Raw genomic sequence first — 9,351 nt, 5'->3', positions numbered from 1 at the left:
CTTCACCATATCAGCATGTTTGTATGCCTGGTACAACTCGTGATTCATGCGTCTGTGCACACTCCATCTTCCAGTTTACCGCAGACCTTCACGCTCAAAAACTCCGGGCACTCGTCGATCAGCTTCCTTCAGCCTCCATGCTCCGTAAAGGGCCGCCAGGAGTATCAGCGTCCTATACAGCGCTAGTTTTGTGCAAGTTTGCAAACTACAAGACCTTAGCTGGTTACGTAGTCCGTAGAAGGCCCTGTTCGCAGCTGCAACTCGTCGTTTCACTTCACATCACGTTCTCACATGTCACAAGCGTACCAAGATAAACGAATTCATCAACCACTTCAAATCGTCCCCCATCTATCTACACCTCAGCACCAACACAACGGGGACTCCCACGCTCTCTGCCAGCTACCATGTACTTCGTTTTGACAGAGTCAATGACAGGTCTCAATCTCGCTGCTTCCCTCTTCAAAGGTACGAAGGCCTCCTCCACGGCCTTACGGTTGATACCGATGATTTCGATGTCGTCCGCAAAACCAAGAAGCATGTGAGATTTCGTGATTATCGAGGATCTGTCGCAGGGTGAAGATTTGATTCGTCGTGGAACGCCCCTGTCGAAAACCAGCCTGATGTTCGGCAGCAAAGGATTCCGTTAACGGTCTCAATCTGAAGAACAGGATACCGGAGAGCACTTTATATACGGAGTTAAGCAACGTTATGCCTTGACTGCGTTATGACTCTTCTTATAGATAGGGCATATCAGGCCTTTCATCCAGTCGTTCGGCATTTGTTCATCCTCCCAGATCCTTAGTATTATCTGGTGGATCGTATAGTACAGCCGCTCGCTTCCCGCTTTTAGAAGTTCGGTCGGGATACCGCCTTGCCACTGCTCACTAATCGCCTTTTTGACCTCCTCCTGTGTTGGTGGCTTGTTCGTCACTCATAATCGTCATCCTGTTCCAGCTCTGCTCATCTGGCTCCTCACCGTTCAATAGCGCCTGAAAAACTCCTTCCACCTGGCTACATCCGTCGGTTTATCAGTAAGCAGGTTGCCGTCCTTGTGATTACACATGACGGGCACAGGGAAATTCCTGCACCTGCTCCTCGTACTCGCGCTTTTTCCGACGGTGAGTTCTATTTTCGGCAGCTCTTGTTCCCCTGTACCTCTCTCTGTTCTGACGCGTAGCCGCAGTGAGCATGCGCCTCCTGGCACGGTTCTTCTTATCTGTCGCTTTCTGGCACTCGACATCGAACCAGCCATTAGGCTGTGTTCCACGCGTCGTACCTACCACCTCTCTCGTTTCGATGGCGCTGAGGATACTGCTCCACAGTCCATTTTTGTCTTCCACTCCTTCCTCCTGCTGTTCTGCGATCCGTTGATCCAGCTCTCTGGCGTACTCTGCTGCCACGCCGTCAGCTTTCAACCGCTGAATGTTGAAACGCGTCGTCCTCTCTGTGCAAGATTTCAGCACGTTCGACAACCGTGCGAGGATCTTACAAACGACGAGATAATGATCAGAGTCAATGTTTGGTCCCCGGAAAGACCTAACATCAGTAACATCCGGAAAGTGCCGACCGTCAATCAGTACGTGAGCGATCTGGGAGCAGGCTCCTTCATTTGGATGCCTCCAGGTGTGTTTCCAAATATTCAAAGTGGAACATAGGAGCTACATATGGCCATTCTTCTGGCCGCGGCAAAGTTTATCAGCCATATGGAGCCCATAGTAGGCACGACTTCCGCTTGTAATACGCCTCCGGATCTCTCGGCTGGTATCATTGTCCTCAGTATCCAGTGAGCCAAGATAGACAAACTCATCGACTACCTCGAACTCATCGCCGTCGATCGTAATGCTACTAACTAGGCGTTGTCGGTCGGCTTCGGTTCCGCCGGCTATCATATACTTCGTTTTATTTATTATATCTGCAACCCAATTCTCGCTGCTTCCCGTTTTAGTCTGGTGTACTGTTTTGCCACCGCCGCAGTTGTTCTGCCGACAATGTCCTTATCATCAGTAAAGCAAACGACATGACTGGATTTTTTGAAAATCGTACCTCGCGTGTTGATGCCCGCTCGATTCATTACATCCTGTACCGCAATGTTGAATAACAGGCAGAAGAGACCATCATCCTGTCGAAGTCCCCTGCGAGATTCGAATGGACCAGACAATCCACCCGAAATCCGCACACAGCACTGCGTCACATCCACCGCAGCATTTCTGGAGGATCTGCTGTATGGTAAAGAGATGATCCGTCGTAGACCGTCCTTCCACGAAGGCGGCCTGATAACTTCCCACACATCTGTTGGCTAGGGGTGAGAGGCGGCGGAAAATGATTTGGGAAAGCACTTTGTAGGCGGCATTCAGGATGGTGATCGTTCAATAGTTCCCACAGTCCAATTTGTCGCCTTTTTCATAGATCTTTTTATCGCCTTTTTATAGATCGCCTTTTTATAGTCGCCTTTTTTATAAATCACTCCTCCTGTTCTGTAGCTGTTCTGTATCCCAAATTATTGCAATCGACCGGTGCGAACAAATGGCCAGCTTCTCCGGGCCAATCTTTATAAGCTCCGCTCCGAGGCCATACTTGTCAGCCGATTTATTGTTTTTCAGCTGCTTGATGGCATCCTTAACTTCGCCTATCGTTCGGGCTGGCCTGGCACGTCTTCTACATTTGTCGCACCGGCGGAATCGCTTTCTCTGCCGCCACGGTCTTCCTGCCTGAGCGCCATTCAGGTGTTCGTCGAACTGCTACTTCCACCTTTCGGTCACCTCACGATCGTTCATCAGAATACTACCACCTTTATCCCGGCACATTTCGGCACGCGGCACAAAGCCTCTGCGGGATGCGTGGAGTCTCTGGTAGAACTTTCGCGTTTCCTGAGAATAAAGCAGCTGTTCCAGCTCTGCAAACTCCTCCTCCTCCAGGCGGCGCTTCTTCTCTCGGAAAATTTGGGTTTCCTGCATCTTCTTCTGTCGGTGTCTTTCCACATTCTGGCCGCCCGCGCAGCATTCTCCTCATCCATCACCCACCTACATTCGTCGTTGAACCACCCCTTCCGTTGGGTTCGTCCCACATGCCCGATGACGTTCTCCGCTACGCTGTTGGTGGCTGTTTTAATTGTGTTCCAACAGTCCTCAAGAGGACCTTCCTTAAGCTGGTCCTCTTCCGGCAGCGCAGCTTCGAACGAATGCGCATTGTCGGCGACGTTAGGTTGCTTCAGTCGCGCGAGTTCTAGCCGGAGCGGGCGTAGGTACCGAATGTTGTTAACAACGGAGAGTTCTTAACCATCACCAGGTAGTGGTCCGAGTCGACGTTAGCGCTCCTATATGATTTGACGACGATGATGTCTGAGAAGTGCCGACAATCAATCAGAACATGGTCGATTTGTGTTTCCGTCTGATTTGGTGACCTCCAGGTGTACTTGTGTAGGAGGTTGTGCTGGAAGCAGGTACTACGCACGGCCATGTTCTTGACCTTGTTCTCTTATCAGCTGCAATATCTCGAAGACATGCTCCATATACATCCTGTCATCCTGTTTGTTCAAAATAACTTTCAAGGTGGAATTATTTTTTTTTCTGAAAAAAAAGTTGCGAGTAAAGGGTAGAACGACCAAGAAATGCTTAACTTCAACGTAGCATTAATCCCATAATCGATTATTATAAAAAAAAAATGGAAACCCTTATTTTTGTTGACACAGGTGGGTAGAATGATGTGCCTACTTTGTTTTCGGCGCACGCTCTTCAGTTGTCAAAATGGCCTCTGAAAATTAAAAAAATGATCCTAAATCATGTTTTAAGGAGTTAAAAACGCTTCTAATACCCAGGAAACGCTTAAATTACAGCAATCTAAGTCGATCCTTCAATATGAATGTAGAAATAATGCCTAAGTGATCTCAGGATGGTCGAAAAACGCTTCAGAAAGACAACAAAAAAAGAAAATGTTTCCAAATGGCTTCTTGAGACCAAAAAAGCCTGGATTAAACTGAAAATCCTGAATTGGGTTGTTCAACTATTTACGGCTAGAAAAGTCTAATTTTCTGAGCAAAACGTAATTTTTTTAAAATTTTATATCAATGTTCTTCGATTTTTAAATGAAGAATAAAAATTGCTCCAAATCGCTACAATGAATGTTGGTATATGGGCAAATTGTCTTTGTAGCGATTTCGAGCAGATATCGAGCAGTTTTAATTCGAGATTTAAAAATGGAAAGACGATAGAAAATTTTTGAAAATCACGCTTGAAAAATGCAGCTCTTTCGGATGATATAAAAAACTGATATAGCTAAACAACCCAATTGAGTTTGGAATGGTGGAAAACGCTACCAAAACTAATCCAAAAATGATCCCCAGTACAGGCTCGGAAGATCCTGAAAAACTTTTGTAAGGGTCTGCTCTAACCTAAACAAAAAATTAATCGAAATTGAGCTCAGAATAGCCAAAAAGTTTTAAAAACTAAAGAAAAGCCGAGAAATAAAAATCTTAGATGGAGCTCAGAATGGAGCTGAAATGCCTCTGAAAGCCAAAAAATGCCCAAATAGAAAAAGATGCCAAAATAACAAAATAAACTCAGAATGCCCGAAAGACGTTTTCAAAGGTAAAAAAATGTTTCCAATTGATGCTGGATTGGCGCAAAAATGTTTTCATAGGTAATCAAATAAAATGATATAAACATAGCTCAGAATTGATAAAAACATTTGTAAATGCAACAAAAAGACAAAATTAAAAACGATATAAAAATGAGCTCAGAATGGATAAGAATTACTTCAAAACCAAAGAGGAAAATGTTCCAGTCTTCAACTCAAAATTATGCAAAACTGGCTCTCCAAAATAGAGAAAAATCTCAAATCGAGCTCAGAAAAGTCCAACACAAAAATGAGCCCTAATCCAGCTTTCCACGAGCGGTAATGGCGGACAGTGCACGCAGCCCATTTTGACGTTTCCTGTGGGTCAGAGAATTTTCTATCGCAGTAACGGAGTAGAAAATATAACAATGTCGTAACGTAGCATAGCAACTTCAACAAACAATGGGCGTTTTGTTATTCAAAGATCGTCGTGCGCATGCGCGAATCAAAATAAACAGAACTGTTTGTTAAAGTTGCTATGCTACGTTTCAAAATTTTTATGTTTTTCACTCCGTTACTGCGATTGAAAATTCTCTGACCTACACTGCCGCTCCAAGCATGACTGTCCCATATTCTATACAAACCTTATGGACGCTGGACAGTTATGCTTGGAGCGGCAGTACAGGAAACGTCAAAAAGGGCTGCGTGCACTGTCCGCCATTACCGCTCGTGGAAAGCTGGATACAGGATCAAAAGATCTGAAAAACGTTACCAAATGCCAGAAAAGACCAAATAAATTATTTCGAAATGATGAGAAACGCCACAGCAGGCGAAAAAGATTCCGTAAACAGCGTCTAAATGTTCGACTCGAATCAAGTCACTATCGAGTCGAGTGACATGATGTATTAGGAAAGTCGACTGAAACTGAGCTGTGTCACAAACTTTCAAGCAGTCGATTCAGCCGTGCTACTCTGCTGAAATTCACTCGACTTGACTTATACCTTAATTGATCAGTCGAGTAAAGTGATTGTGACTCGTGCTATGTCATGGTGCTCAGATTTTCAAAAAAAAACAACATTTTTTTAAAAAAAGTTTTGGTTGTTTACTGCCACTGCCTTTTTCTTAAGAGCAGGGCCGAATTTAGGCGCTGAGGACCCCGGGCAGATATTTTCCTGAGGTCATCTTTTCTAAAAAAAAATTGAAATGAATTAACGCTTCGCTGGATGGTACCGTTAAAAAAAAGGCATCCAGTCTGTCGTCACGTCTTGCTTAGGACTAGGGTGGGGGGGGGTGTCGTATCGGAAGGTCCGGGGCATTTGCCTTTTTTGACACCCTTTAGGATTATTTTAAATCAGGGAACGATCATTTTCATAAATGTTCTGTTTTTACCAAAAAAACTCAGTTTTTTAGTGCAAAAAATTGTTTTGTTAAAGACCGATAACGTTAATAACGAGCATTTAAAAAAAGGGAAAAAATGATTAAAAATGATACATATTGGCCAAACTTCTATGAAAATTTGAGAGAATGTCCTCAAGAAATTGCACTTTATGATAGAGGAATGGATGTTTTTATTCAAATTTCTGCTCCTCATCAGCAGTTTATGTTATATTCCGCGGTATGAAATATGAAACAACTTCCATATTTACTAATTATGTTTATTTAACGATCTGTACCGTGCGAGATCTCAAACTGCAATGGCGCCAGAAATCAAGTAAAAGAGAGTTTACGTATTTTGTACAAAGCATAGCAGTATGAGTAGTACACATGAGGGGCACTTAAAAGTAATCTAGAACAATTTGAAAAAAAGATAGTTTTTCTTAATTTATTTTTTTAGATAAAACTTGTATTTTTTTGTATTTATTAAAAGGTAAGTTTGGACTTGAGAAAAAACAAAAAACAAAATGGTAGACGTATTACCAATTTTGTGCCAACTTAAACAGCGTGCTCGATTTTGGTCTTTTTTTACCTGTAACATACAACATTTTTTTCATATTCGAAAGGGTCTTCCGCATATACGACGAAAGTCGTTTAAAGCATTTATTGTGAAAGATTTTTTATCTGTTTTTAAGTACAACAATATAATAAAATCAAAACGAAGAGCCTATATAAAAAATCAAACTTCACCACTCCACCATAGTGGCTGCATGCTGCTGACAGTCCACATTCTTCGCAACCACTAACGCAGTCATCAAAGAGAAGAAAATATCAAAACATTGCCTACGCGCAGGCGTATCACTCAGCACGTGACAGTTCAGTTCTTATCAGTCCATGCGGTATCATGTGTTGCTAGTGCTCTCCAACAGCCTTCGGAGAGGGTGGAAATTGCCATCGTCCCCCTGGGGGAGAGCTGGAGGAAAAATTCGTCAATCATTCGTGCTAACAACGAACGCAACGACAGTGAAATTGGAGGTCGCTATTGGGAAAACGTTCAGTCTGCTACAGGACTTCGGCCAGATCAGCAGCTGGAGAAAAAAGGGGAAAAGCAGCTTCCAAATGCATTCCCACAAAGCCTTATATAATGGTGCAAGTGAAAAATTAAACTTGAGCTAGGATTGTAGTTTACAAAGTTGCAAAAGTGTGTTCGAACGAGTTTGAAAAGTTACAGTTTTCAAGCTACCGCAAGTTAAGGTGTGTCAAGTAGTGATTCTCGTTGTGCGACGATAAAAAAGGTGAAATGCGATGTGAAAAATGTAAAACCTTCGCGTTGAATGTAAATTAAACTACTCTTATCAGTTAACAATTAGTTGGTTACGCTTGTGCACGTGCCAGCAGAACCAATTTTCACCGGTACAAGAAAGGTAAGTGGAGTTTCGCTGCCTCACGATTAACAGGGTTTGCAAAGTGAAAACGCTCTAGTTTTCATGATGGCCGAAAAATCGATATTTTCACTGGTCGTCTCTCGTGCTGGTAGATGTCGCAGCTCGCTGGTGCTTGTGTTGGGGGTTTTTGCCATCTTTTCGGCCAGAGCCAGTGGCAGCTGACAGATAGGGAAGCGCGTGTAGACGCTCGGTGTTTTTTCTCTGCTTAGCTGAGCCCAGAACGGCCTTGGGATGGTGGCATATTTTGGAGTGCGAAAAATTCTTTCCTTCCCAGGATTCTTCTTTGCTTGGGAGTGGATTTTGTTCGTATTATGCAATGTGATTCAATTTGTAGCACATGTAGAAATCAAGATGTTACATAAATTGTTTCTGTGTGATCATTATTATGTTCTTTAAAAACTGTAATGATTAAATTTATTATAAAACAATCTTTCTGTTTCGTACTGTAGCGCATGGCTCCTAATTGAATTTTGGTCAAAATTGAGAACAGCGCAGCTACGAGTTCCTGAAATTCAATTTAGATAGATTTGGAACGAAGACAGGTTCGAGAAAGAGCGTTCTGAGTTATTGAAAAGCTTCGAGAGGTAGTACAGAAAAAAAATTCTCACCAGCATGAAAGGCAGAGTTATGAGTTTCAATCAAACCTAACCTTTTTTTCTAAACAATTTATAACTGCTGAAAGTAATTCATTCAGGTTAGCACTGGTGATGGAAATAATATTTTGCTAAACCACTCAAGGTTTTTCAAACAAATACAACTAGAAATCTATTTATGACAATTCTGTTTCTTTCTTAATGCTTAAACCCCAAAAGTATTTATTTGAACCGAGCTTTTGGTTATTTTATCGGTTCGTCTCGTAGGTTGCTAAATTTGTATAGATTTACTTTGTGTAGTTACAGCCTGTGTATCAGAGAGACTCGACTGAGTTGACTGCGTTGTACAAAAATAATGAGATTAATGAATTCTTCTAAAATTGATTTTGCGTGCGTGCGCTTATTTCTTGCCGCATGCCATTTACTCTAATTTAGCGACTAGCGTTTCGGCCGATAAACAGTTCCGTTAATCTGGCCAAGACTGAGCGGAGTTCTAAATGCATAATAACCATTAATAATTGTGCCTTTTGGAAATATGCTCTTCGTGATTCTTATGACTAATTCTTATCAGAAGAAATTCATAATTAGGTAGGTTCGGAAGGCAAAACTTGAACAAAATGATACGAGTTTGTGGCTCCCAGCTGGTCCAGCTGGAGGTACGATGCTGGTCTAACAACTTTGAAAGAAAAAATTCGAATATTAGATTCTAGGAAGAGAAAAATCCGACATGTTCAAAACGATATCATGGGAAGCAGACCTTTCAGAGATGAATGAAATTTTGCTGTTACGGGGGGAAGTGCTTTATCAGTGTGTGCACACAACCCAACTCTGACCATCGCAAATCAAAGATTAGATTTTAATTTTCAATTATCATTCGTGAAAGCTTTATAAAATATCGTCCTGGAATTATTTCCACATTTTCACGAGTTCATTTTCAAATAACAAAACATATGATTCATTCAGAACTTCTGAATTCGAACTGTTGTAACCAACAGTTAAATTTAAAGGCACGATATCGAACTCAATTCAAGTCAAATCTGGAATCCCTCAAGGGTCTCGTTTAGATCCTTATTTATTTGTTTTGTTTGTTATTAAAATCTCTTGCATTCTTAAAAATGTTGAAAGTTTCCATTTGTGCTGACCACACACAATTTAAGGATAGTAAAAATAGCTTATGTACTCTCATAAATTATGATTAATGAATATCTATTTTAGACTTCTCGTTTGCCACCATCCAATTGTTGAGAAGATTTTACAGCAAATTCATATACTAACTTTGATTCAACGACGCATTGATTATAAATTACGAAGCGGGTGATGTTGAAAAATAGAGTGACTAATGGAGGCGATTATTTTTATTCCATTTGGGGCATGGTCTAGTTTCAATT

At 41.9% G+C, this 9,351-nt stretch overlaps 1 protein-coding gene across 13 annotated transcripts in view; it reads left to right on the top strand.

Annotated features, from left to right (window-relative positions):
- The first annotated feature begins 6,969 nt into the window (after positions 1-6,969).
- The window catches only part of LOC129718856 (MAP kinase-activating death domain protein), an 88,082-nt gene continuing 85,700 nt past the window's right edge, over positions 6,970-9,351 (top strand). For 9 of the 13 annotated variants that reach the window (XM_055670010.1, XM_055670018.1, XM_055670020.1 and 6 more), the window contains exon 1: positions 6,971-7,349. The gene's annotated coding sequence lies outside the window, so the exon portion shown is untranslated. Of the gene's footprint in view, positions 7,350-9,351 lie in introns of all 13 variants that reach the window. The other 4 variants (XM_055670019.1, XM_055670013.1, XM_055670008.1 and 1 more) reach the window with 2 other exon arrangements.

The sequence above is a fragment of the Wyeomyia smithii genome, chromosome 1, assembly GCF_029784165.1.
Source record: "Wyeomyia smithii strain HCP4-BCI-WySm-NY-G18 chromosome 1, ASM2978416v1, whole genome shotgun sequence".
In the NCBI taxonomy this organism is placed as follows: Eukaryota; Metazoa; Arthropoda; class Insecta; order Diptera; family Culicidae; genus Wyeomyia; species Wyeomyia smithii.
This window is presented reverse-complemented; position numbering and strand designations above follow the sequence as displayed.